The sequence below is a fragment of the Sphaerodactylus townsendi genome, linkage group LG04, assembly GCF_021028975.2.
Source record: "Sphaerodactylus townsendi isolate TG3544 linkage group LG04, MPM_Stown_v2.3, whole genome shotgun sequence".
NCBI lineage: Eukaryota > Metazoa > Chordata > Lepidosauria > Squamata > Sphaerodactylidae > Sphaerodactylus > Sphaerodactylus townsendi.
In genome coordinates, this window is record NC_059428.1 from 24734970 (window position 1) to 24758947 (window position 23978).

Sequence of the window (23978 nt, forward strand, 5' to 3'; positions counted from 1 at the left end):
GAGTTTTCAAGGGCAGATTTAAACTCTCCTTTCACAAGATGCAGATGTCAATCCATTAGAAGATATTGCTGTATACTGCCAACATCTTCCACTGAAGACTAAGAGTACCTAATGAGAGGGCTGGTTTCTTAAAATGAGCTATCAGAATAAAGGATAGTGAACCCCCAGTTTAGGTTTCAATTACATTGCACTTTTTCTAAGTCAGTAGCGGAGTGCCAAGGGGGCAGGGGGTGCGTCATGCACCGGGTGCACGCCTGGAGGTGGAAAATTGCCCCGTCCCCTCCCCTTTTCCCCATGCCCCCCCTGCAGCCCCACCCACAGAGCCCCCCAAGGCACACACACACCTCGCCCCCCTTCCCACACTTATCTGCATTCCTTTTCTTTTTTTAGTACTTTTTGGGGCTGAAAAAAGTGGCCTATTTACAGTTCAGGCTAAAAACTGCCTGAGGAACTTCAGTTCCCAGGAGACCTTGGGGCTCACAAGGTCTCCTGGGAAGTATAGTTCGTCAGGCAGTTTTTTCCCTGAACTGTGAAGAGGCTGCTTTTTTCAGCCTTAAAAAGAACTAGAAATAGAAAAGGAATGTAGGTAAGTGTGCGAAGGGGGGTGGGCGTGTATGCCGCAGGGCGGGTGCCGTGGGGGAACGGGGGGTGTTGCAGGGGGGCCATGGCGGGTGGAAAAAACACACTGTGCACCAGGCTCAGTTTAGCCCAGCTATGCCTCTATTCTAAGCCCATCTGTAAAGTAGACAAAATTACAAAGATACAGAGTCAGGACAGAGAATCCAAACGTAAATTCTAATAAGGTATCTAATACAACATGGTAAGCTAACTTCCTTGATATCTGCTGCAAACTGTGTGCAATCTTGTGCCAGTTCACTAACTATGCCATAAGGAGCTCAAAGAACACCTTCCCTAAATGCCCACACAATACACAAAGTACATACACAATACACATTAGTATATTAACATACAAAAACAGTAATATGCTTTAGGACAAAAGGTACATTCAAAGCAAACCCCTTCAAAGCAAACTGCATTCTCGCTGTGATTCTCAAGCTGCGCCATTGTCCTCCAAGGAAGGCAAGATATGGTTCCACTCTACCTCAATTTAAAGAAACAGACATGAAATTAACATTTGTGCTGCTCATATGAACGCTGACAAATCTAGAGCCTGATTAAGTCCAGAAGGAGAGGTTGTGTTCAGCAAAAATGTATATCTTGACTCAATTTGTCTCAGTCTCTGTTGTATGTATGGACCTCCAGTGCAGTACACTTGAAGAAGTCAGGCACGTGTTTCTTTTCCATGAAGTGGCCCACTAATGGTCCTTCTTTGATAGAATTCTTGATCCTAACATTCTTATGCAACACTTACACATAAATTCTGTCTTCTCTAGCCTCTGCCTCTAATTCTCTGGATTTCCCAAGCCAGACCTGGCAATCTTCCCCTTTCAGCCTGCCAGGCAGCCCCATGAAATAGGTGGGTGTTTGTTGGAGGAAGGGGAGGGAAGGGAAAGGAGATTGTAAGACCCTTTGAGTCTCCTCACAGGAGAGAAAGGGGGGATATAAATCCAAACTCTTCTTGTTGTTTTTCTTTCCCAGAGAACTTTGGAGGGAAATTGAAATATACTTACCTTCTTATTGCATTTACTTATTTTTCAGCTTTTCCACCATAAACATATCAGTTATAACTTAGCGAACACATAACATCTCATCTAGTCGTTTTAAGTGATTAGAACGCTGAGTGGGAAGAATTCTTTAGTAATGTTGCATTTTGGAGAAAATATAGTAATGTTGCATTTTGGAGAAAATGTAGAATGGATATGGCTGAATGTTAATCAGTTTTTTCCCCAACAGAGAGAGGTCAGAAAATGGATAAAGAGAACCCATTATTTTTTCAGTGCAGGCAGGTGAGAAATATAATCAATAATCTCTTAAGAAAATATGATAATCTGAGACCAGAAAATACTGTGCGAGCTGATTCTGAGAAATGGTTTAATTAAAAAGAGCAGCGGCAAATATCTGTTCATTGATAATAAATCTGGAGAACACAGACCTGAGCTATATAAAGAAGTGAGATTAACTCTGAAACCCGTATCAATAGAAATTCTTTAAAAGCTCTGTGCAGTGATATTGAAGATGGGCCAACTTATGTCTATAGAGATTTGTCTGTGGTTTTTTTGGCTGGGAGGTTCTGTACCAAACTTCTCCTGCCGATTTCTTACATATATTCTGAACTTGAAGGTTTCGTTTTAAAACCTTCCTTGTATCAAAACTGAATATATTGAATAAAATTCTCAGTTATGATATTCCTTTCAGTCTTACATGCATTTAATTATGCTATTTAAAGGAATAAAGTGACCTTGAATTAATGGCATGTTTATTAACTGGCGCTAAGATCCCTAAGGAAGACTGCAGCCAAGCAATCAGGAGGAGATTGAGGCTTGGAAGGTCAGCTACGAAGGAGCTAGAAAAGATTCTTAAGTGTAAGGATGCGCCGCTGGTGACCAAGATCAATTTAATTCATGCCATTGAGTTCCCCATTAATATATATGGGTGCAAACATTGGACAATTAAGAAAGCTGACAGGAAGAAAAGTTATTCCTTTGACATTTGGTGTTGGAGGAGAGTTTTACAGATACCATATCATCAACTGCCCCAAAAGACAAGTTAGTGGGTTCTAGATCAGATCAAGCATGAGTTTTCCTTAGAAGTTAAACTGAAGCTATCATCATACCTTGGCCATATTATGAGAAGACAAGAATCACTGGGAAAGAGAGTAATGCTCAGAAAAGTTGGAGGCAGCAGGAAAAGAGGAAGACCCAACATGAGATGGATTGACTCTATAAAGGAAGCCAGGGCCTTTAGTTTGCAAGACCTGAGCAAGACTGTTAAGGATAAGCTGTTTTGCATGTCATTAAGTCATAAGGTCACCATAAGTTGGAAGCAACTTGCTGCACTTCACACACACACACACACACACACACACACATACACACACACACTCTATTGCTGCTAATGGAAAGAAACTGGACCCTCCATTAATTTCAGAGTAGCTAAACCATTTATGAAAACTAGGTTTATTAGCAAAATTGACCTACCGTACATTTCTTACAAATCAAAGAAAACCATGTGTTGTGTGGCTTCCAGGCAGTATGACCGTGTTCTAGTAGCATTTTCTCCTGACGTTTCACCTGCATCTGCAGCTGGCATCTTCAGAGGATCATGAAAGCCTTCAGAGGCCATGAAAGCCTTCGACAATATGTAAAACCATGCGTCTCTAAAGATGTTTGTGGAAAGTTGGGTGTTTATTTATTTACTTACTGTATACTTATTACCTGCCCATCACCAAAGTCCCTGAACAGGGTATAGCTATACAACACATAAAACAATATTTAAAATGGCATAAATATACTTTAAAATCATCCCCACCTCTAAACCTAACTCTTCCCAAAATACATAATCATCCCATAATGCTCCCCAATACTCTTTAAAAATTGGACTGGGGCTGCATCAGTAGAGTGCTGGTATAGTATTGATGGTTGTTTTTTTTTTTAGAATAAGAACATACGTGACAGAATGAACCCTTAAGGATTCTTAAAGGCTTTGCAAATAACGTTTTTTATTCAGAAGAAGAAGAAGAAGAAGAAGAAGAAGAAGAAGAAGAAGAAGAAGAAGAAGAAGAAGAAGAAGAGTTTGGATTTATATCCCCCCTTTCTCTCTTGCAGGAGACTCAAAGGGGCTTACAATCTCCTTGCGCTTCCCCCCTCACAACAAAACAAATCAAGCACTTGAAACAACTGAATAAAGCAAGTATATGAAGGTCAGTAGTGAAGTACATTTCTTTTGCCAGAATAGTAGCTTTTATAGAAATCATTTTAACTTATTTTAACTTACTCAAGATGAATATATGTGAGAAATTAAATTGGATTTTTTTTCCTTAGGAAGCATGAAAGGTAACCATCTTAGTCACCTATGATTTTCAAGCTTCAGTGATTTCTGCTCATGGGTACTTCAAGGAAAACAATAATCACAGGAAATAATCTTCATTGATTTCTTCCTGCCCATTTATTCCTCTAACTACTCCTGTTGCATTATATTTGATTATTCATCTTCATCGAAACAGTCTCTGGCATTATTGGTTCATCATAAAAATCAACAATGTCTCTGTGGTTTGGTACACACAGAGAATCAAAGTGAACTCCGGGCAGAAAAACAATAGACTCCATTCTGACATTATTTTAGCCAGCATTACCTTGAGAATTTTCTGGGTGATTAGGGAGCTTTCCTTTGATAATCTGGATGATTAGATAAATTTCCTTTCCAAATGTATAAACACTCACACACATGCTTTTATGCTTCTGGGCATTTACAGTCTTCTGTGCTTCTAGGTTTTATTGGCTGGCTACTGGCTAGTAATGGTTGCTAATTTTAGTCATCTTAATTTTTACAGATTTATCTTTTATGCTGTGAGCTGCCTCAAGCAGTTTTTTGAAAAGGCAGCATATAAATATTTTAAACAAGTAAATATGTATCTTTTATTTGTTTCAGATATTCCTATGCTTCTTCTTCAGAGTCCTGCCTGAGGTAGATTACAATTAAAACAATGTAATGATATAAGAACAAGGCATTAAAAATAAGCTATTAGACACAAACACAAAAATTATCCATAAGACAGAAACCTTTTTTTTTTTTTTACAAAAGCTGGTAAGATAAACCTCCTAATTCAAACTGGATAAAAAGGTGTGTTTTGACCTGGCATCTAAAAGAAAGAAAAGTAGGTGCCAGGCAAGATGCAAGGGGATGAGCAATCCACAAACAAGGTACCACCACAAAAAAATGCCCTGCCTTCAGTCACCATCTACCTCATCACTTGTAGAGGGCACAGAGAACAAGTTATGAGAGGCAAATCTTTATTGGTAGGATGGATAGTATGAGAGAAGATGGTCCATCAGGCCACAAAAAAATGTATTTGTGTGTATTAGATTATGCCAGTCATATTTACTCAAAAGGAAGATACCCTGTTTCCCCAAATATAAGACATCCTCTGAAAATAACCCCTAGTTGAGGTTTTGCTGAAGTGCGAAATATAAGGCATCCCCGAAAGTAAGACGTAGCAAAGTTTTTGTTTGGCAGCATGCCTGACGAACAGAACACAGAAAAATAAGACATCCCCTGAAAATAAGACATAGCACATCTTTGGGAGCAAAAATTAAGATAAGACACTGTCTTATTTTGGGGGAAACGCGGTATCCCTGAATGTAAGACACACACCCCTCCAAAAACACCATTACACACAAAACATTTTAGTATAGGACATAACTAATTTTCATGTGAATTTCAGATGACCTTTTTTGATAACATACGTGGAAAAAAACTAGTCCTTTGTTTTGAGTAAATATTGTACTAAACAAATAGGAAGAAAGTAAGCCGAATTTATTGTGTGCAAGACTACTCTCAGAAATAAAAGCCAAAGCCAATCCCTTTTTCCCAAAGTTAGAGTAGCAGATTGGAGCAAACAAATGCACATTTTCCCCATGAGGTGTTTAAATATTTCAAAAGACTGCCAAAGGGAATGGGAAGCTTTAAAAACCCACCTTAGCCTCAACATGGTAAGCCTCATTAATCCAGAATAACTGGAAGCATTTGATACCCCGTGAGAACAGCCAACGGACATTGGATATAGCTCAGAAAGCTGGAGCCAGTACATTAAAGGCAGTGTTCTCAAACACTTTGACCTTGGAAGTCTCATTCTACTCAGTGGTGGGATTCAGCAAGTTCACACCACTTTGGCAGAACCGGTTGTTAAAATGCTCCTTGTAAACAATTAAGAAGAAGAAGAAGAGTTTGGATTTATATCCCCCCTTTCTCTCCTGCAGGAGACTCAAAGGGGCTTACAATCTCCTTGCCCTTCCCCCCTCACAACAAACACCCTGTGAGGTAGGTGGGGCTGAGAGAGCGCCCAGAAGCTTTGACTAGCCCAAGGTCACCCAGTTGGCATGTGTGGGAGTGTACAGGCTAATCTGAATTCCACAGATAAGCCTCCACAGCTCAGGCGGCAGAGCTGGGAATCAAACCTGGTTCCTTCAGATTAGATACTTCCCCCCAGATTAGATTCTTCCCCCCAGGCTGGCATTCATTGAAAATGCTGGGGGGAAGAATAATAAAAGGAAACACTTCTTCACGCAACATGTGATTGGTGTTTGGAATATGCTGCCATATGAGGTGGTGATGGCCACTCACCTGGATAGCTTTAAAAGGGGCTTGGACAGATTTGTGGAGGAGAAGTCGATTTATGGCTACCAATCTTGATCCTCTTTGATCTGAGATTGCAAATGCCTTAACAGACCAGGTGATCGGGAGCAACAGCCACAGAAGGCCATTGCTTTCACCTCCTGCATGTGAGCTCCCAAAGGCACCTGGTGGGCCACTGTGAGTAGCAGAGAGCTGGACTAGATGGAGTCTGGTCTGATCCAGCTGGCTTGTTCTTATGTTGTTATGTTCTTAGATACACAAGCTCTTAACTTCCTACGCCACTGTTGTTAAATTATTTGAATCCCATCATCGGAACCGGTTGTTAAATTATTTGAATACCACCACTGATTCTACTCCACTTTCTGCTCCTTGTTTCAGTATTTTTAGGGTTACCAACCTCCAGGTAGTTGCTGGAGATATTCTGCTATTACTACTAATCTCCAGGAGACAGAGCAGTCACCTGGAGGATATGGTCACTTTGGAAGGTGGACTCTTTGGCATTATTCCCTGTTGAAGTCCCTCCCCAAATGTTTCTTCCCCAGGTTCCACCTTCAATATCTTCAGATAGTTCCCAACTTGGAACTGGCAACCCTACATATTATCTGCAGGATTATCTGTCCTGCAGAGAACCTTGTCAATTGCTCAGGCTCAGAACTGTGAATTGCAGTACTAATCCAGGGTACTTCAAGCTTCCTTCCAAAACCATAGGTAGTCCTTTGCCAAAAAGATAGTGTCCACTACAGAGGATAAAATTCATTAATTTAGACATGGAAATCCATCAGGTGTATAATTTCAACAGGGCAATAGCCAATCAGGGCAATAGCGAAGCATAGATCTGATTTATACTGCAATCCTAGAGAGGAATGTTCGAGCCGCCCACAGGTCACTACATCAGTGCATCACCAACACAATGTTAGAGTAATTTAGAGATACTCCAACACAGTGCCCTGGGCCCTCTATGGCCATCAACAAGAGCAATGCCAGCATAACTCCCTATGCTGGTGGTGGATGGAGCAGGCCTAGGGGTATGACAGGAGTTAATTTCCCAAACCATTCCACCTTGAGAGCACCACCCCCATCCCCACCCCAGAACTGCCCAAAAGTTATGCCAGCAGAAATCACTCAGTAGGAATTAATGGAGGTCTGAAAGCAATCTCTCCTCAAACCACCAAATCCCCAAGACCCAGAGGGTGCAGATGAGGGCCATGCCTAACACCTACTCATCCATAGCCAAACATCCTTCCCCAGTGAATGGCAGCCCCAGGCTGGCAATAAGCTCCAGTCTTTGCACAGCCAGGCCAGATGCCAAGTCATGCAGCCCAGGGCTACATTAGAAGAGTTTTTGGATTTATATCCCCCCTTTCTCTCCTGCAGGAGACTCAAAGGGGCTTACAATCTCCTTGCCCTTCCGCCCTCACAACAAACACCCTGTGAGGTGGGTGGGGCTGAGAGAGCTCCGAGAAGCTGTGACTAGCCCAAGGTCACCCAGCTGCCATGTGTGGGAGTGTACAGGCTAATCTGAATTCCCCAGATAAGCCTCCACAGCTCAGGTGGCAGAGCTGGGAATCAAACCCGGTTCCTCCAGATTAGATACACGAGCTCTTAACCTCCTATGCCACTGCTGCTCCTTAGGCAGCTCAGTGGCTGTGGAATGTCACACATCTTTCAACATGGTGATGGTTCACTCACGCTTGGGTGAGGTGCTGTGGCTCAGTGGTAGAGCACAATTCTCTGAAATGGGAGATTGAAGACCGATTTCTGGGGACTTGATTTCCCACGGAGCGTGCCCCTTCATAATTGTGAAGCTGCACCCTGGCTACCAGCTCAGCAGTTAAGCACTGACATTAAAGCAAGGAGCAGCTCCCATCACAACCACAGGCAGGGCAGCTGTGGCAAACGGCCTCAGGCCAGATGGCTCCACAGCACTAAGTACAGACCACTTCTATGAAGGCTTATGCAGATGTGAATCCTGTGGTTCCTAATGGTGCCCACCCTTTGGACTGCAGCACTAGAAGACAATCTGGCACTGAAGCCTGCTGTAACAGGCCCTAGGAGCACCCTCTCTGGACCATCCCTAGTGTACTCACCCATGTACCCACCCAGATCTCAGTTCTGCTGCCTACCAGAGACTCACCCACCACCAAGGATCGCAAACTCACAGAAGCCGAGATCCAGACATTCAGCCCCTCAAGTCTCAGTTTCTCTGAAACTGCACTTTTTACTGAGGGACCTGATCTCTGTAGTCTGAATACCAGCTGTATTTCTGCAAGAACTCTAGGATCCCCTTGGGGGTGGAGCAACCCTAAGCCTACCTTTGTGAGTTAGAGTCCTCTTGAGTTAGAGTTCCATCCCTATATGGCCTATCCCTTGGAGAGCTAGTGTGGTATAGTGATTTAAGAGCAGGTGGACTTTAATCTGAAGATTCTCCATTCCTCCACATGTCTTTGGTGAACCAGATTTGTTTCCTACTGGGTGACCTTGGCTAGTCATAGTTCTTTGGAACTCTCTTAGTCCCACCTATCTCACAAGATGTCTGTTGTGGGGAGAGGAAGGGAAAGGGATTTGTAAGCCCCACTGAGTCTCCTTACAGGAGAGAAGTTGGGGAGTAAATCCAAACTCTTGTTCTTCTTATATCCAGTGATGGGCAGACTCAGCTGCTGTTAGAGAAAGAGTGCACAGAAAGCCACTTTGCTTCTGCTTGCCTTCCCTACTGGTCAGATATGTTCCTAGGTAGAAAGAAACAAAGAGAGAAAAAGAGTATTTTCTCATTCTGCTCTGAGACTGTTTTGAATCTTAGGTGATCCCAGAGGTTACATGTTCACAACTGGGCAGGAGACATAAGCTACAGTACTAAGGATATTTTCTTGAGAGTAACCCCAACTGAACAGCATGAGACATACTTTTGAGTAAACCTGGTCAGGATTGGTCTTATAGCCTAGTGGTAGAACACATCCTTTGCTCAGAAGGTTCCAGAGACTCATTGCCAATCAAAATGGAGTGGACAATGTGGTGGGTCCAGCTATCCTCCAAGTACCCTTACCCGAGCATAAGAAAATGTCCTCCAACTTCACTGACTCTTCCTGCAACAGAAGACCTGCTTAAGTTGCATGAAGGCTGGTTAGACAAGGAAGGCTTCAAACTTCAGCCAAAAAGACAAGTGGGGTATAAATATTTTAATAGAGAAACATTGTTCTGTGGAGTGGTAGGTTGGGGCAGGATCTATCCCAGTATAAGACTAAGGTCGATTCTGCACTTGCGTTATCAACCTAAGTTTGAGCTGTGTTCTACCTAAGTGCTCCGCACAACCACTGGGATCGACCTGGTTTTGTACCAGCTTTGCCCCGTGTAACGGTCAAATTTCCAACTCCAGTTGGGAACTACTACTTTTTCAGGGAACCACGCTGGAACTCAGCTCGATTCCAGTAAAGTGTGGAATCTCTGGTGCCAGGAGTCCCCCATTCAGCCAATCACAGCTGAGTGTTTCGGGCATGCGTACAGCTGGCCAATCAAAAAACGCCACCTTCGTCCCTCCATTCCTGTGGCAGTTTTTTTTAATAACATGCGTGGGGATAGACGGAACATGGCCGTAGAACAGTAGCCAATCGGAACGGAGTGACGAAGAGGCACAGGATGATCCCGCCCTCCGAGCTGGGATCAAGCTGGTTGCAGTGGGGAACAACTATGGCTTCGACCTAGGTCAGTACCCTTCTCAGGGAACTGGGTCGAACCTATTTTACTCGTGTGCGGAATTGCCCTTAATGGACCTTTTCCCCCACTGTAACTCAGCTTTCCTAACTATTGATTGTCCTGATGACAATCAGATTTCCAGTAGTGATACCCATCGCAGTGCAAGTAGATAGCATTATCAAATTAATCTGCTTTGCTGTCAGCCTCATTAGAACGCTGCTTATTGTGAATCATTAGCCACTGTTACAAAAGCCGAACAATAACAAATGAAGAGATAGGAATGCAGGAGGCTTCCCGCGGAATACTATTAATTTCTCTAACACGAGTAAGTTATTCCGGTGCACAAGCTCCCCATCGCAGGCTATCGCTGTTCATAATTTACCGTGCTGAAAAGGGAGATGGAATCCGATCTGTTTGAACGTATTAAATATGTGTCAAAAAAATGAGAGAGAATTTTTTTTTCCGAAAAGGGACCCGCTATCTGTAGTTCATTCCTGTAAAACAAACTGGAGCTAAATGGGCAGATGTGCGTGCGTGTGTGCGTGTGTACACAAAAGGAGGCTTGTGTGTGTTTCTTGCAGAGGAAGCTTCAAAGAACTCAAAAGAAATAATCACCACTTTGTTCTCTCACTCTTCTCCCTTGGTCGACATGACAGACACCCACGCTTCTAAGAAGCTTCTCTCGCAAACGTAAAGACCGGGAGAATAGGCTGGCTTTTTGAACCCCCCACTTTTTTTAACCTTTCCAAACCAGAATGGAATCATTTTCATCTGCTGTTAGGAGGGGAATGAAAGAGGCATAACGACTGTCAGAACCTCACAAGAACTCATTTTTTTTTCCTCAGCTACAGCAAGCCGCAGCTCAGGGTTGGGAATTCCAAAGATTCATTCCCATGTGATCAGGGCAGAGGCAAAGGGATCTTCAACCCCCTCTTCTGTAGTGTGAACAGTTTCCCCAGAGGCTTTGTCAAACCTCTACAGAAAGCAGCTCATTGACATAATGTAGAGAAATCCAAGAGACTGGAGCTTAACATGGAAAGCTCAGCTGGCCAGACAAAAGCTCCAAACAACTACAAATTTGAGGCCTGACAGTAAGGTTTTACAATTGGATACAGCAATCCAGGTTTCTTGCACAAGATGGAACATGGAAGTATGGAATAACAGTCAACAGGAACTGTTTACATCCACTTTCCTTTGGTTATAAGTGGAACAGGACACGCACACACACACACACACACATACACACACCCTCCCTCCTTCCTTTCCTCTCTCTCTCTCTCTCTCTCTCTCTCTCTCTCTCTCTCTCTCTCTATCTATCTATCTATCTGTCTATCTATCTATCTATCTAAGTCTCCTTTTTTGGAGGTTTTTAAACTGAGGCTGGATGGCTATCTCTCAGGTGTGCTTTGCTTGTGTATTCCTCCAAGGCAGGGAATTGGACTTGATGGTCCTTGTGGTCTTTTCCAACTCTGTGATTCTATGATTCTATGTTACATATGCCACAGGACATTTGGGATGATCAAGTTGAGTAGCCCAAGGGCCATTCCTTTGTGATGCCAGAAAGGCGGCCACTCTCAGGCAGGGACAGTCTTAGCCCCAATGGGCAATCAGGGCAGCTGCCTCAGGCCCCATGCTGGGGTGCCGCACCCACAGGGGAGATGTTGAAGCAGAGCCCCATTTATGAGGGGGACAATAAAACAGAGCAGACTCCTGCTGCTTCCACTCTCACCCCTTCTGTTTGGGGGCTAACCCATAAGCCACTCATGCCAAACTCATTTGGGGACTGGTGTGGAAGCAGTGTCTTGTGCCCATTATGTCCACGGATCGCTCCCACGTATCTCACACAGTTTGAAGGCTGCTCCTTGGTTGGCACTGATGGAGGGCAGTAGGGGTCCCCAGCTGGGGAGGGTGACCCTAAGGACCCATTTTGGACTTTTGCCTAGTGCCCCATAACTATTAAAACGACTCCTAACTTCAGGTATATCCTCTGCTGAGTATATTGTTTATTCTACAAAACCATTAGATGGTCATAGAAGCAGCAGAGATTATTCAAGTTTCAACAGTGTTTGTGTTGTAAACTATTTTATCATTTTTATTTGTTTACTGGGACAAATATGTCCCTTGCAACTCACTGCTGATTCACAAGCCCTCAGTGCACCATTTGATTCTGATTATGGATTAGGCGTTGAGAGGCAGCAAGGTAATAAAAATGAAGTGATTTATAGACAATTTGGGGGGGGGGAGTGTTCATAAGTCACAAGTGGATGGAAAAGTCTGACTTCCTGTCCCAGACAGTCAAGGTAAGCTTCTCAGACAGTGCTGGAATCCAAAATGCAACGGTCATGCATTGCCAATGTGATTAAGGTATGAAGTTTCATGGTACTGATACAGTAAATTAACTAATCCAGATGTGCAGGCATGGGTGCATTTGGGTCAATAAACATCAGCTGACGACGGACAGGTTGACCTTGAAACATTTTTAATTAGGTCTGTACTCCCAGATAAGAATTTCATTTCGCAGTAGAGTGCAAAATGCTTTATTTGCAAATATAATGGGACATTAGAGCTTTAAAAAAAAGGAACTGAGAGCTGAGAGTCAGAATGTGCACAATTCCAGAAATATCTCTACAGATGTGTAGAATAATACCATTTACACACCCAGCCAGCATGGTGTAGTGGATAAGAGTGGTGAACTCTAATCTGGTGAACTAGGTTTGTTTCCTCACTCCTCCCCATGAAACCTTCTGGGTTAGTCATGGTTCTCTCAGAACTTTCTCAGTGCCGGTTCTCTCAGAACTTTCTCAGTGCCACCTGCCTCACAAGGTGTTTTTTTGTGGGGAGAGGAAAGGAAGGAGTTTATAAGCTGCTTTGAGACTCCTTATGACTGAGAAAAGTGGGGTATAAATCCAAACTCTTCTTTAGTTCTCTGCAACCAAACTGCAGATCAGTGGCAAAGCTGCAACGGGACGGGGGGGGGGGGGCACCACGCCCCAGGCACGTGCCATTGATGTCACGAGGGGTCAGAAAATCACCCCCCAGACCTCCTCCCAGGAGTGGGGCATGGTGGGGCCAGATTGGGACAGGCGGTAGCATGGGGGGGGGGTGGCCAGGTTGTGTCCTGGGCACAATTCCCTCTCCCTCTATCCCTGCTGCAGATTCTCATGGATCTAGTTTGTGCTGCCTCCCCTGTAAAGGTCTCGGATGCTTTTTGTGCATCATAGGATACTTAAAGGTTCTTTTCACATAGACATGTTTTGCTCACAGCTGCACTGTGTCATGAATTGCACACACTTGCTGCATAAACACTTCCTCTGATGTGCATTCACTAATGGTTGGATCCAGTCCGATTTTTTGCACAAGCCCGCCCAATTTCCCTCCTCACTACAGCCCCCATCCAGCATGGATTTTGTTCATGTGGGTCACAAAATTCTCAGATCAGCCTTTTAAGTAGTCAAAGGGGATCCACCTCTCCTTTTTTTTTCATGAGTGGAAAAGTTTAATGAATGCAACCCAGTGAGTCTGGAGTGAAGATCAGGGACATTTCTAGTCTAAAATTCTAATCACGCTACCTTTCTGAAATGTATAAACCAACCAATTAAATCAATAAACCTCCCTAAATATTTGACTAATATAATATTTTTGTAATGGGACTCACTGATGCTTCTAAGCTCTTCCTGTTTGCATGATAATTACCCACCTTCCCATTATGCAGGTACCAATTAATGGTACATTTTTCCAGCTACACTCCTCTTGACTGCCCTAGCATGAATCCCACATCATTTCTTGATGCTTTTTTTTTCAACTTGAGATGAGTCAAAGTTTTTATTTCTGCTGCACTCGGGGCTTATACTCTCCCATCATATAGACAGCAAAGAAGTCAGGCGTGAGAAGTTAGAACAACAAGCAGAAGATTCGCAGGTCTCTATGGTATTCAGTTGACTAGGTGTGATAAACTTCAAGTCACGGAAAGGCCTGGACACAGTTCAATTATTGCATGTAATCTGATGTGCAGCCCCAGTGATTCAAGAAAAGAAAAGAAAAAAATTAAGGATAGAAAGAATATGTTTTCTAGTTTCATTTGGAGGCCAGAAAAGTAGAGATCTGTACTGAACTGGGTAAAAAAAAGAAGAAGAGTTGGTTTTTGTATCCCATTTTTCTCTAAGGAGTCTCAAAGCAGCCTACAATCACCTTTTCTTCCCCTCTCCACAACGGACACAATGGATTACGATTCCGCACTTGCGTTATCGACCTAAGTTCGAGCTGCGTTCGGCCTAAGTGCTCCGCACAACCACTGGGATCGACATGGTTTTGTACCAGCTTCGCCCCGTGTAATGGTCAAATTTCCAACTCCAGTTGGGAACTACTACTTTTTCAGGGAACCACGCTTGAACTCAGCTCGATTCCCTGGTGCCAGGAGTCCCCCATTCAGCGAATCACAGATGAGGGTTTCGGGCATGTGTACAGCTGGCCAATCAAAAAACGCCACCTTCATCCCTCCATTCCTGTGTCAGTTTTTTATATAACGTGTGTGGGGATAGATGGAACATGGCCATAGAACAGTAGCCAATCGGAACGGAGCGGCGAAGAGGCACAGGATGGTTCCGCCCTCCGAGCTGGGATCAAGCTGGTTGCAGTGGGGAACAACAATGGCTTCGACCTAGGTTAGTACCCTTCTCAGGGAACTGGGTCTAACCTATTTTATTCGTGTGCGGAATCGCTCAATGAGAGGGACATGGGGCTTTGAGTATTCTGAAAGAATGACTGGCCCTAGATCACCCAGCAGGTTTCATGTGGAGGACTAGAGAAACAAATCCAGTTCACCATGTTAGAGTCCACTGCTCATGCAGAGGAGTTGAGAATCAAACCCAGTTCTCCAGATTAGAGTCCATCACTGCATCCCCCCATTCATTTACAGTCCTACAGATTGAGAAGGAATAGTAAATGTGCAGCAGTGAACATCGTCAGTCTGGGTGGAAAGGACCTCAGGGTCAAAGCAGACAAGAGGGAGATCGTGGATCTCCAGGCATCTTTTAAAGACTTGATTCAAGTGAGCATGTCCCATTAGGGATGTCAGCATCCAGACAGGACCTGGGGATCCAACAGAATTACAACTCATCTTGAGACTACAAAGATCAGTTCCCTTGGAGAAAATGGATGGCAATTGATTCCACTGAACACATCCTTTCCCCACATGGTACAAATATTATTGAGTTCTGTAACAGCTCCAGTTTGAGATTTGAAATGTCTTTTAGATTTTGCCACACTCGCAACAAACTTGAAGTCCTCCTTTTGCTCAGCCATATTAATTAGAATGCAATAGAAATATTGGTGTTAAAACTGATGCCAGTTTTTGAATCAGTGGCCTCGAAATGACATATAATTTGGGTTTAAGTTAACAAAAAAAAAACCCAACCCCAAAATTGGAAATTTGTCACAGAAAGTTGCCAGGATCAGAGAGTCTTCTCAAGCATGCAAGAAAATTAAAATAGAACAAGCCCACCACTATCACCACCACTTTGTCCTGCCTTACCAGTCTTAACTGGTGAACTGTATGGCTCTTTGACAATTACTGGGGAGGTAATTGTCCTTCATTGCCAACCAGTGGGAGATTGTGGAGCAAAGATTTGAAGTCAGCATCACTTGAAATTCCAAGAGAGTCTGAGTGTCCACCCAGAATTTACAGCACCGCTTCCTGAGACACTCTAGGAATTTCCCAGATCTCTATGGTAAAGATCACAGATAGATGGTTCCTACAGCATCACCTACTTCATCACCAATGTCCCTTCTCCATCCACTGTGTCAACCAGTGCCTAGTCCCACACACATTGTGCCAGTGAGTCCTTGCAGTGGCTGCTGCTAACCCACCTACCCAATATTACCCAAAACTCTCAGGGGTGTTTTTATGCTAATCACTTGTGTTGTTGTCATGATTATGTGTTCCTGAAAATGTCCTCCTTTAAGCATGATAACTGAAAGAGTCAGGGAATAAAGGAAGTTACTAATAAGAGAATGTTCATTGAAAGTAGGCAAACGCTTAGAACTTAAAAAAATAAATTTCAGACACCTACTATTTCATAGATGCGAAGATACCTAGTCACATGAACTCATCAAAAGGGTTTTAGATGGTTCGATATGGAACTGGGAATTCTTGTTTTTCATTTGTTTCTTTAAAGTCCCACCTGTGGAAGGTGGTAGTTCCATTCAATTATGAAAGTTTGCTACTACAGATCAGCACACAGTAATCTCTGGGGATGACCCAGAATTGGAAGCCCCATTCTTCCTGGATTCAGACTGTCACTCTAGCTATTATGCTGACTCGAATGGGCCCAGGAAATGAGGTCATCCTTTCACATTTTGTGCAGCAGAAAACTATTTTTGTCAGTCTTTGCCATACCTTTTGAAGCAGTAAACCTGTCTTGACAGGGCAAAGAGCCTGTATTTTAGGAGAATTATATAAAAGGAGCTTCTTTCCTGCTCCCCTACAAAGTTGACTTTTTGCATTGAAGGTGCCCAGGGCTGCACTCTTTCTCACGACTATTTAATGATAACTAATTGTACCAGCATTTTCAAGGTCCAAACTTGAAAACAGCCCAAATGGCAATACTGTTATGCTTATTTCCCACCCTTCCTCCAAGGAATTTACACAGGCATAGATTTTTGACCTTCTATGTTGTATCATCACAACACCACTGTAACATCCCGAAGTCCAGGCTGAGGAGGAATAGAGGGTGCCCCTCAAAAGTCACACACAAACACATAAAACTGCCTTATTCACCAGGAGTCCAGCTTCAGTAATTTTCCGAAGGTGGAGTACGGTCTCCTCTGAACTCCAGAAGTTCTCCAGGATCTCAGGCAGAGATCTTTTCCCATCTGATCTCACCTGATCCTTTTACCTGAAGAAGGCAGAGACTGAAAAACATCCAAATTTGAAGATGCCGTAGTCCCACTGTACACCACATTGGTCAGGCCATACCTGGAGTACTGTGAGCAGTTCTGGAGGCCTGACTTCAAAAGGGATGTGGACAGAATGGAGCAGATGCAGAGGAGTGCAACAAGGATGATCACCTGAAGACCAAGCTGTATTAGAAAAGACTGAGGGACTTGTGGATATTTAGATGGGATAAGAGGAGGCTGATGGGACCATGATTGTTCTCTTTAGGTATCTGAAAGGTCATCCCTTAGAGGAGGACAGGGAGTAGTTCCTGATGGCAGCAGAGGATAGAAGGAGTTGCAATAATGTGTATAAATTATGGGTAAAAAGGAACTAGCTGTATATTATGAAAAAATAGAGGAAAAGTTGTTAAGCAGTAGAATTAGGTTGATGGAGAGCTACCCCTCACTGGCAGTAGAATTAGGTTGATGGAGAGCTACCCTTCACTGGCAGTCTTCAAACAGTGATTGAACAGATACTTGTCAGGGATGCTTTAGGCTGATCCTGCATTGAGCAGGGGGTTGGACTAGATGGCCTATATGGCCCCTTGCAACTCTATGATTCTATGAACCTAGAGCAACTCAATCAATTATGCAGAGATTTTGGTTGAGGCAGCCATCAGTCTGATACAGCCTCCCAAGTTTCATCTCCTCCTCCTCCTCCTCCTCCCCTCCTCCTCCTCCTCCTCCTTCTCATAGTTGGGATTGAATTTATAATGGAACAGGGTTCCATTATAATGGATTTTATGAATTTATGAATGGAACAGGGTTCCATTATAATGGAACAGGATCATTAAAATGAATTTATAATGGAACAGGGTTCCATTATAATGGAACAGGATCATTAAAATCTAGGCTGCCGAAGAGTCCTTGGGATATTGATTTTAGTTTCCATCTTTTTGAATTGTCTTATTTTACAGTTTTTAACTATTTATATATTTATGATTGATGTATTGGAAGTCATGTAAGTAAGTCACCCCAAGCCCAGCTTAGGCTGGTGAGGGCAGGGTATTAGTAAAAAAATTAATGAAATCTATATGCAAAGCAGATTCTTTGCCACTGAGACATGGCTACACACAGTGAGTCACATGGCCAGAAGGGACCACCTGAATGTAGCTAAGCCTAGGTCAACCTTTGTAATCATGACACCACACTGGTGCAGAGTCACACACAAGGAAGCACATTTAAAATATGACTGGAGACAGAGCAGATGATCATTTTAAGGGCTGTGAAGATGGAATGACAGAGAGATGATTTCCTGTGGTGCAAGAAGTCTCATTTCTTTTACCCTGCTGTTATCTGCAGCCAAACAGGGCTTGCAGATTTCTGAAGCCCTGCGAAAGTCCTGCAGAAGTTGTGGAAAGAGATGGTGTATGCTCACACTCTAGGTCAGCGATTTCCAACCAGGGTTCCGTGGTACCCTGGGGTGCCGAGAGCATGTCCCAGGGATGCCACATCAACGCTGCCAGGCCCCCTCACTTTTGCAGTGTCTCCCGCAGGCACCGGCAAGGATATGGAGCTGGCCCAGGGGGCAGGCCTGCCACAAGGTCAGCAGCCACTTCCCACTCCAACCCCCATCCTTGTGCTTCCCTTCACCCTGGGAGGGAAATGTGGGGGGTGGCAAGCGAGGAAGTGGGAGGGGAAGGTGGGGGGAGGATGGCAGGGGTACCTTGAGATATGAAGAGTGAGGTCAAGGGTACTGTGACATCAGAAAGGTTGGAAAACACTGCTCTAGGTATATCACTCCATTACTTTCAGCTCTGTAAATATATCATTGGCTTTATCTACTCCATATATCACATGAATCTTGCCATTGCCCTAGATAGGTTTTCTTCATATTATTGTCGCTCAGATGTTCATGGTACAGGTTAACCAGAACGCATCAGTGGAGAGCACAACATAGTAGTTGAAGATAGGGGGTCTTACACATCAACCATGGAAGCAATGTGCAAAGATGCCCCAAGACATAGATGCAGTTGGCATTCCCAGAAGGCATAAATCTTCTTGCAACAATTGCATTTCTTTCCCAAGATCTCTTGCAAATAAAAATTGGCACCAAAAATGCTGAGTGCACTTTCTCCCTATATTTACATGAATTACAGTCTCTCTTTACTTGCACACCTTAGCAGTTTCTGTCAAGGCCTGCAATGCCCTTTGCAACCATTTATGAATGTTCCTCCTTGCAACGTACCTGAAAAAGGTGGAAACTGAGGCACCAGGAGATTAATTATGGCCTTTTGTTTCTGAAGTGCTGAACGCCCACAAATCCCACTGAAGTCAACAGCAGCTGCCAGCCCTCAACTAGCATTTTATAATTAGACTCTCTGTGTCTTATGTGAAGGTTACATCACTTTGGGAATCTGCAAAAAGCAATTGCCTCTTAAATATACAAACGTTCTCATGGGGTCGGAATCTAGGCCCAGCTTGACCACCAGCTAATGAACGTGTCATGGGAACTGATGTGAATTCAGAATCATCAAGGAGACTTGAGTTGTATACTCTTCGTGACAAACGTCTACCAGATTGAGAGCTGTGTGTGATCCAGATCAGGAAAAAGAAGTATTAGAACGAAGTTAGATTTAGATAAACAGGTATTAATTATTGACGGGATCTTGGAAACCATTCAAAGTCAACTTCCAGATGGCTTTTACTCACAAAAGGGATTTTTTAAATGATTCACATTAGAGTGCTGTGTAAGGAAAGAGCAACTAAATACAACAGTATTGTTTTGGTTTGTGTACAAATTGGTGCACAAACACTTGTGCAAGGAGAAACCTCTTGTGCATAACCACTTCTCCAAGCAGAAACCTGGGGACTGATTTAGAATATACCTCTTGTACCATTTTGTGAGCTCTTGTGCAAGTTCTTCCACAAGAGTTTAAGGGCAGCACTTGGAGCTATCGTTCATTCAGCTAATGGTTCCAACCAAGATCCAACTCATGAGGTTCAGCAGTGGTCCTGTAGCTGATTCACACATTCCACAGGTTGAGTCTGCAGTCTCTGCCCTGTGTCAGCTGTAATAATCACACATAATGTATGGGTTCTTAATTCCAGGGCATGTGACGACCAATTCATATCACACCTATGGCATGCCCAGAAAAAGGGCTTCATGTTTTCCCATTTTCCTGACCTGAAATAGTCCTATGGAGTGCCTGATGGGCCAAGTAGCACACACACACCCCAGAACCATTGCAGATCAGAAAAATGGCACAGGGAAAGGCTGACGTTTACATCTCCACACATAGCCAGTCATTATATGAAGAAGAAGAAGAAGAAGAAGAAGAAGAAGAAGAAGAAGAAGACCCCCCCCCCCCCCCCCCCCCGGGCCCCCGCCCGCCCCTCCCCCCCCCCCCCACCCCCCCCCCCCCCCACCCCCCCCCCCCCCCACCTCCCCCACAACCCCCCCACCCCCCCCCCCCCCCACCACCCCCACCCCCCCACCACCCCCACCCCACCACCCCCGCCACCCCCACCCCCCCCCCCCCCCACCCCCCCCCCCCCCCACCCCCCCCCCCCCCCACCCCCCCCCCCCCCCACCCCCCCCCCCCCCCACCCCCCCCCCCCCCCACCCCCCCCCCCCCCCACCCCCCCCCCCCCCCACCCCCCCCCCCCCCCACCCCCCCCCCCCCCCACCCCCCCCCCCCCCCACCCCCCCCCCCCCCCACCCCCCCCCCCCCCCACCCCCCCCCCCCCCCACCCCCCCCCCCCCCCACCCCCCCCCCCCCCCACCCCCCCCCCCCCCCACCCCCCCCCCCCCCCACCCCCCCCCCCCCCCACCCCCCCCCCCCCCCACCCCCCCCCCCCCCCACCCCCCCCCCCCCCCACCCCCCCCCCCCCCCACCCCCCCCCCCCCCCACCCCCCCCCCCCCCCACCCCCCCCCCCCCCCACCCCCCCCCCCCCCCACCCCCCCCCCCCCCCACCCCCCCCCCCCCCCACCCCCCCCCCCCCCCACCCCCCCCCCCCCCCACCCCCCCCCCCCCCCACCCCCCCCCCCCCCCACCCCCCCCCCCCCCCACCCCCCCCCCCCCCCACCCCCCCCCCCCCCCACCCCCCCCCCCCCCCACCCCCCCCCCCCCCCACCCCCCCCCCCCCCCACCCCCCCCCCCCCCCACCCCCCCCCCCCCCCACCCCCCCCCCCCCCCACCCCCCCCCCCCCCCACCCCCCCCCCCCCCCACCCCCCCCCCCCCCCACCCCCCCCCCCCCCCACCCCCCCCCCCCCCCACCCCCCCCCCCCCCCACCCCCCCCCCCCCCCACCCCCCCCCCCCCCCACCCCCCCCCCCCCCCACCCCCCCCCCCCCCCACCCCCCCCCCCCCCCACCCCCCCCCCCCCCCACCCCCCCCCCCCCCCACCCCCCCCCCCCCCCACCCCCCCCCCCCCCCACCCCCCCCCCCCCCCACCCCCCCCCCCCCCCACCCCCCCCCCCCCCCACCCCCCCCCCCCCCCACCCCCCCCCCCCCCCACCCCCCCCCCCCCCCACCCCCCCCCCCCCCCACCCCCCCCCCCCCCCACCCCCCCCCCCCCCCACCCCCCCCCCCCCCCACCCCCCCCCCCCCCCACCCCCCCCCCCCCCCACCCCCCCCCCCCCCCACCCCCCCCCCCCCCCACCCCCCCCCCCCCCCACCCCCCCCCCCCCCCACCCCCCCCCCCCCCCACCCCCCCCCCCCCCCACCCCCCCCCCCCCCCACCCCCCCCCCCCCCCACCCCCCCCCCCCCCCACCCCCCCCCCCCCCCACCCCCCCCCCCCCCCACCCCCCCCCCCCCCCACCCCCCCCCCCCCCCACCCCCCCCCCCCCCCACCCCCCCCCCCCCCCACCCCCCCCCCCCCCCACCCCCCCCCCCCCCCACCCCCCCCCCCCCCCACCCCCCCCCCCCCCCACCCCCCCCCCCCCCCACCCCCCCCCCCCCCCACCCCCCCCCCCCCCCACCCCCCCCCCCCCCCACCCCCCCCCCCCCCCACCCCCCCCCCCCCCCACCCCCCCCCCCCCCCACCCCCCCCCCCCCCCACCCCCCCCCCCCCCCACCCCCCCCCCCCCCCACCCCCCCCCCCCCCCACCCCCCCCCCCCCCCACCCCCCCCCCCCCCCACCCCCCCCCCCCCCCACCCCCCCCCCCCCCCACCCCCCCCCCCCCCCACCCCCCCCCCCCCCCACCCCCCCCCCCCCCCACCCCCCCCCCCCCCCACCCCCCCCCCCCCCCACCCCCCCCCCCCCCCACCCCCCCCCCCCCCCACCCCCCCCCCCCCCCACCCCCCCCCCCCCCCACCCCCCCCCCCCCCCACCCCCCCCCCCCCCCACCCCCCCCCCCCCCCACCCCCCCCCCCCCCCACCCCCCCCCCCCCCCACCCCCCCCCCCCCCCACCCCCCCCCCCCCCCACCCCCCCCCCCCCCCACCCCCCCCCCCCCCCACCCCCCCCCCCCCCCACCCCCCCCCCCCCCCACCCCCCCCCCCCCCCACCCCCCCCCCCCCCCACCCCCCCCCCCCCCCACCCCCCCCCCCCCCCACCCCCCCCCCCCCCCACCCCCCCCCCCCCCCACCCCCCCCCCCCCCCACCCCCCCCCCCCCCCACCCCCCCCCCCCCCCACCCCCCCCCCCCCCCACCCCCCCCCCCCCCCACCCCCCCCCCCCCCCACCCCCCCCCCCCCCCACCCCCCCCCCCCCCCACCCCCCCCCCCCCCCACCCCCCCCCCCCCCCACCCCCCCCCCCCCCCACCCCCCCCCCCCCCCACCCCCCCCCCCCCCCACCCCCCCCCCCCCCCACCCCCCCCCCCCCCCACCCCCCCCCCCCCCCACCCCCCCCCCCCCCCACCCCCCCCCCCCCCCACCCCCCCCCCCCCCCACCCCCCCCCCCCCCCACCCCCCCCCCCCCCCACCCCCCCCCCCCCCCACCCCCCCCCCCCCCCACCCCCCCCCCCCCCCACCCCCCCCCCCCCCCACCCCCCCCCCCCCCCACCCCCCCCCCCCCCCACCCCCCCCCCCCCCCACCCCCCCCCCCCCCCACCCCCCCCCCCCCCCACCCCCCCCCCCCCCCACCCCCCCCCCCCCCCACCCCCCCCCCCCCCCACCCCCCCCCCCCCCCACCCCCCCCCCCCCCCACCCCCCCCCCCCCCCACCCCCCCCCCCCCCCACCCCCCCCCCCCCCCACCCCCCCCCCCCCCCACCCCCCCCCCCCCCCACCCCCCCCCCCCCCCACCCCCCCCCCCCCCCACCCCCCCCCCCCCCCACCCCCCCCCCCCCCCACCCCCCCCCCCCCCCACCCCCCCCCCCCCCCACCCCCCCCCCCCCCCACCCCCCCCCCCCCCCACCCCCCCCCCCCCCCACCCCCCCCCCCCCCCACCCCCCCCCCCCCCCACCCCCCCCCCCCCCCACCCCCCCCCCCCCCCACCCCCCCCCCCCCCCACCCCCCCCCCCCCCCACCCCCCCCCCCCCCCACCCCCCCCCCCCCCCACCCCCCCCCCCCCCCACCCCCCCCCCCCCCCACCCCCCCCCCCCCCCACCCCCCCCCCCCCCCACCCCCCCCCCCCCCCACCCCCCCCCCCCCCCACCCCCCCCCCCCCCCACCCCCCCCCCCCCCCACCCCCCCCCCCCCCCACCCCCCCCCCCCCCCACCCCCCCCCCCCCCCACCCCCCCCCCCCCCCACCCCCCCCCCCCCCCACCCCCCCCCCCCCCCACCCCCCCCCCCCCCCACCCCCCCCCCCCCCCACCCCCCCCCCCCCCCACCCCCCCCCCCCCCCACCCCCCCCCCCCCCCACCCCCCCCCCCCCCCACCCCCCCCCCCCCCCACCCCCCCCCCCCCCCACCCCCCCCCCCCCCCACCCCCCCCCCCCCCCACCCCCCCCCCCCCCCACCCCCCCCCCCCCCCACCCCCCCCCCCCCCCACCCCCCCCCCCCCCCACCCCCCCCCCCCCCCACCCCCCCCCCCCCCCACCCCCCCCCCCCCCCACCCCCCCCCCCCCCCACCCCCCCCCCCCCCCACCCCCCCCCCCCCCCACCCCCCCCCCCCCCCACCCCCCCCCCCCCCCACCCCCCCCCCCCCCCACCCCCCCCCCCCCCCACCCCCCCCCCCCCCCACCCCCCCCCCCCCCCACCCCCCCCCCCCCCCACCCCC